The following is a 6,027-nucleotide window of genomic DNA, read 5'->3' as shown; positions in this document are numbered from 1 at the left end:
CAGCAGCTGCCCCGTGTCAGACCAGAGCCAACTCCAGCCGGCTCCAAAAGGGACCAGAGCCAAGCCAGGGAGCAATGCTGGGTGGGCCTCTGGGAGAGCAGATTTAAGGAAAGGGAAAAAAACTGCTGTGTGACAGCAGCTGGGAGAGCAAGGAGAGAGAAGCAGCCCTGCAGCCCCCCAGGTCAGTGCAGCAGGAGGGCAGGCGGTGCTCCGGGCACGCAGCAGCAGTTCCCCTGTGGCCTGTGGAGAGGCCCCTGGTGGAGCAGGCTGTCCCCCTGCAGCCCATGGTGTGGGAATAAAAATGTTGTTTTTGCAGAGTTACGTTGTTTAGAGGTAAGGAATGGGGTATTGAGATATGCTTGCAGTGATAAGAAAACTTAGCAGGCGACCTTGTAAAATGCAGACAACCAGACTCCTTAGAACAGTTAGGTGAAAATCACAGTGTTAAGTCAAGTCAGATAAGTGAAGAAACATTACCGTTTCAAACAGTAAAAAAGTCAAAAGAAATTTGAAATTTAACATGCATTGTCTGTGAAGCATCAGATAGATTGTGAACCTGGATTACCCACTCAGTAGGGAAACAGGGGAGGGTCCTGTCATCAAAAAGTATATAAACTGTGTTTTGGAACCAGTAGGTGCGCTCCTGCTTGTGGGACGCCCGCCATTGCAATCACGAATAAATTACTACTTCACTGAGATCCTCGCCTGAGCCTAAGTTATTGGCTATGGAGTGTTTCTCACAGTGGGTCCCACACGGAGCAGATCTCCACGCTGCAGCCCATGGAGGAACCCCCGGTGGAGCAGGTGGATGTGGCCTGGAGGAGGCTGCGGCCCATGGAGAGCCCCCGCAGGAGCAGGCCCCAGGCCGGAGCTGCAGCCCGTGGAGAGGAGCCCACGCAGGAGCAGGGGGTCTGGGGGGAGCTGCCGCCCGTGGGGGACCCGTGCTGGAGCAGTTTGCTCCTGGGGGATGGATGGACCCCGTGGTACGGAGCCATGTGGGAGCAGGTCTTGAAGAGCTGCTGCCTGTGGGCAGCCCCTGCAGGCTCTGTTCGGGAAGGACGGCATCCCATGGGAGGGACCCCACGGGGAGCAGGGGCAGAGAGGGACCGTGAAGGAGCAGCGGAGATGGAGTGCTATAGACTGACCGCAGCCCTCATTCCCCGTTCCCCTGCACCTCTCGGGGGGGAGGAAGTAGAAGTGGGAGGATGGGGGCAGGAGGTGTGTTTAGTTTGCTTTTTGTAGTTTGCTTTTTGTTTCTCACTGCTTTAGTCTTCTATCAATAGACAATAAATTACATTATCTCCTTATTCTGAGTCTGTTTTGCCCATGACAGTAACTGGTGAGTGATTCCCTTGTCCTTATCTCAACCATGAGCCCTTTTTTATTGCATTTTCTCCCCCTTTTCTTTAGAGAAGGGGGAGTGAGAGAGTGGTTCTAGTGGAGCTTACCTAGCCATCTGTGTGAAATCACCACAGACGCCCAGCATCTCATATCTTCCTGGCTACAGCATTGTTTTCTCTGACCTCAAAAAAATGCGGTTGTGCTCTTCCAATATATGCAGAGGGCTGCTGCCAAGCTCATTTCCCTTTCTGTTTGCTCACATGACACTCTTCCTGCACCTTTTCCTGTTGTTCCATCCTCAAGAGCATCTCATACATGTATTCTCAAGTCCCTCCTCATCCTACATTTGCAAAGCCTGGTCTAGTTCCTTCCTCTTGCTGGTCCAACACTCAGCCTCTGTCTCGCTGCATTTTTAGATGCTGTTACGCTTTTGCTTTATCAAGCCTGGCAGGAGATTCCTGTAAATAAATGTCTGCATGCTCTCTCCTTCAAATCCTTCCTTGCCTGTATGCACATATCCTAGGTGCTATCCAGTTCAGACATCCCCTCCAGCCGTGTCTGTTTTTGATGACTTTGTGTCATGATGAGATGCTGGGAGTGAGTACAGGATTTATGAAGTTCAATAATAAACTGAAGGAGTTGTCTAATTTAAGATGAGTAAGCTGTTTTCAAAGGCACAGTGGGAGTGCCTCACATTCTGGGATTTGCATCTTCTGCTTGATCAAGGAGCAAACCTGACAATGCTTCATTTCCATATTTACACATGCAAGAAATCAGCATGTAATATACACTCCAGAGACTTCTGTACCATGGGTTATATTCAGTTTCCTCTCCACTCCCTCTGACCTCCAGTTATGCAGGTATGAGCCCAGATCATTGTTCGAAAAATATACATTTTAATGTAATTATCTTGCTGTAAAGCTCTACTGTAAACCAAATCTCTGGAATGGACTAAGTTAGAAAATTACCCTTTTGTAAACAGTTACTGTTAACTTCAGTGACTGAAACAGAGAGGTGAACTGAGACAAAGATCATGATGTGAATGGGTCAGGGTAACAGCAGTGAAAACGAAGACCTTACTTGAACAGATCACAGGAAGGATGTACTCCATCACTTTGTTCCCTCTAGGAGATAATTTGCTGAAGGGAAATATTTGGTAAATCAATAGATGAGCTCAGCAAGGAACAATCCCTTGTCACTGCTCCTAGCCCCAGTGACCCAGTTCTCAAGGAACAGTAGAGCCCTAAGTCCAGAGACATCCTTTCTGACACTTGACTGTGGAAGGTAGTTTATCCTTCTCCTTCAAGGAGATGCTCAAGAGGCTGCTACAAAGGAAAGTCTTACTAGTAGCAAAGTAATGAACATGACACCCTCAGCAAAGAGCCATGTTCTCCGGGGGATGACCCCCATCACCTCCACCTTAGTGATTTCGAGCATGCTGCTGGCTTGAGCCAGCCACAGAGTCTGTGGGTGGTCACAGCAGCATCCTCTGGCTCCCATCACCAGAGCATCTCCTGTGGGACCTCACAGGGTCTGTGTTCCTGAAGTCTGCGAGGTTTCTTAGCTGTTTGGAAGGTGTCCCACATCTTAATTTCTCTGGGGAAATTTCCACTCATCCTAATACCCAGAGAGTAATTTAGTGCTGTGCTTGCTGGACTAGATTTTCAAAAAAAGCCAATTTAGATATGAAGAGTAAATGATCAGTGTCTTTCAAAAGATCTCAGTACACTGGGTGTTTGAGTTCTTCGATAATCTGCCTGTGGCTGTCACTGTGGCAGCTGCAGCTTGCTGAGTTCCTTTGAAAAACGGGTCCCCATGTACTTCTCTCAATGTGGGTCGCATTCATTTAAAAATTCGGCTCCACTTCTGGGTGGTGAGTTCATGAGCAGTGTAGAAGCCTAAAATTCATTACTTTTCGAATAGGTTTAACTGCTTTTGAAAATTTTACTCAAGTACCTTTTTTACAAATTTTGTGCACAATTAAGGAGAAAGAAGGTAGTCTCTTTGCAGCTATCATTTAGAGGCTGGATAAAGGTTGAGAGCTGACAAAAGCATCTATAGAAAGTATCTGTGGAATCTCTCATTGTCCAGCGGAAAAACATTACAATGCAGGACCAGGCTTGGGAGACCTGCATTATTCTATTCACAACTCTGCCAACAGCCTGTTAAGTAACATTGTGCCAGTCACTTTTTGTCTGCATGTGACTGAAGGTTACCCCCAGCGAAATATGGGTAATGATGCTTACTTTGTTTTGGAGAGAGGTTTGGGAGCTTGAAATGAACACTACAGCAGAGGTGCCTATGCTCATTTAAAGGCCCAAATGTTTTGTCTGCTCAGGGAAGATAATGCTAGACGGCATTCATTTTATGATGAAAGAAAATTTTAATAATTAACAAAACTTCTCTTATGCAAATTATGACAAGACAAAAATATCTCTGGGAAGCGTGTTCTACATTTCTAAGTTACTTATGGGGGAAGTAGGCTAGGCAAGTGTGAATACAGCCTGTGTCCTGCATGTTGGTAGCAGGCATTTAACCCAAAGCAATCTATTAAGTCTGACATAAACAATGAATATTTTTGTAATCTGAACTAAGTTTCAGGCTTCACAGAACCTGTTGTGTTTTTTTTTTCTTTCTTTTTTTCTTTTTTTTTTCTGTATGTATTTTCAATTTCTCATTCTCTATGATCAAAAAAGGTTGTCCTAAAACCTGAAGCCTGGTTTTATTAAACCCCCCAAACTAGAAATCTTTTACTTTAGACTCGAAAATTTTCTTGGAATGAAATAGCTGCCTTGCAATGACAAAGAATGACAAAGGTGAAGTGGATCTTCTCAGAGAACATGAAAGCCTCTTCCATCACATGTGAAAACACTTGGGACATGCTCATCTGCCTACACTCATCTCAAAAGAACAGAAGAGTGACCCAAATCCAAGTCTGCTGGAAGATAACAAGTGGTTCCAGCAGGGTTTTCCCTTTCCCGTCTTTGTTCACCCCACAAAGTTCACTATGTAACAGTATGAAAAATGTCAGCATATAATCATTTAAACTGTGATGAATCATGACTTAGTGGCTCTACTAGAGGATTTTTGGCAAATGAATCATATTGTTGTCCATCCGGAAGACTAAAGGCTCATGGTGAGAGCTGGAGCTGTTATAGCTCTCAGTTGTGGGTTTACAAGTCCCAGAGGTTCACAGAATTACAGAATGGTTTGGGTTGGAAAGGACATTAAAGTTCATCTAATTCCAACCCGCCTGCCCTTGTCAGGGACACCTCCCACCAGACCAGGTTGCCCAAAGCCTCATCCAGCCTGGCCTTGAACACCTCCAGGGATGGGGCATCCACAGCTTCTCTGGGCAGCCTGTGCCAGGGCCTCACCACCCTCTGAGTGAAGAATTTCTTCCTTATAGCTAATTTAAATCTACTGTCTTTTAGTTTAAAGCCATTATCACTGTCCTATCACTACGCCTCTGACCAAGAGTCCCTCCTCAGCTTTCCTGTAGGCCCCCTTTAGGTACTGGAAGGCTGCTGTAAGGTCTGCCCTGAACCTTCTCTTCTCCAGGCTGAACAACCCCAACTCCCTCAGCCTGTCTTCATAGGAGAGGAGCTCTAGTTCTTCAGTCATCCTCATGGAAGCACACATTCTTCTGTTGTGAAGCCCCTCTGACCAGACTCCCAACAAACCTGGGGGAACTCCTGGGAGAGGTGTCCCACCGCGCAGTGTGGACAGGCTGCTTTGGTAGCCCCATGGTGTCTCTCCATGTCTCCAGCATGTGTTCTGTTGTGCCAAACCCTGTGCTGTCTCCAGCTGGGCTCTGCCCAACCTGGCAGCCTTGCACAGGGCTGGCCCCAACCCACTGAAGCACTTTCTCTAGTGCACCTGGATCAGACAGCACAGTAGCTCTGCGTCCTCTTTTTATTTTTTTTTTTTATTTCTTTTTAACATTGGAAACCTAAGGTCTATTTTTAAAAACAGGCTTTTGTCTGAAAGGAATACCAGAAAATCTGGCTTCTTTTCCATTCCCTTGAGCTCTCAGCACAGCACTCTCTTGGGTGCTTGGTTTGAAAACATATCTAAGTAGCCCTCCTTAAAGTTAAGGGTTCACATAAGTCCTTTGTTGACTGAGAGTGAACAGCAGCAAAGCAGCTGAAAACACTGACCTGGGTCACAAGAATGAAGCAGAAAAATGGCTCCTGGAGTCTCCCTCTTATGATCCCATTCTGGGACATGGTGCCCAAGTGCCTGGATATTTTCCAGGTCATGTTCTGAAATATTTCCCTTCTCAGCAAATCAATTATCACACTTTTGTTGTCTAATGTCTGATTTGAATCACCATCTCCTTCACTTCCAAGTACTTCTAGCAGTTGATAAAACATTCTTTTTGCCTGCAAAAATGAGCAGTTGCAAGGGAAAATGTAAATTACATCTTCATTTAATTTTGCAGGCTGGATTCCAAATTAGCTGTATTTTTCTGCAGTCCAGAGAGTCCTTGTATATAATCATAAATAGCCTATCTGTTATAAAGCCGTAAGCCATCAGTGTTGGTTATATCTTAATTAAGCTCTAAGAAAGAGCATTTTCAGACTTTTGTAATCTGAGTGAGTCCCTCTCTGCTGCATCTAAATGTGTGTTACCTATAGATGCCATTATGATGGGTACCTCATAAATAGCAATGATCGCCTTGAA

The sequence above is a fragment of the Cygnus atratus genome, chromosome 1 (assembly GCF_013377495.2).
Source record: "Cygnus atratus isolate AKBS03 ecotype Queensland, Australia chromosome 1, CAtr_DNAZoo_HiC_assembly, whole genome shotgun sequence".
Taxonomy (NCBI): domain Eukaryota; kingdom Metazoa; phylum Chordata; class Aves; order Anseriformes; family Anatidae; genus Cygnus; species Cygnus atratus.
Note: the sequence above shows the minus strand (reverse complement) of the source record.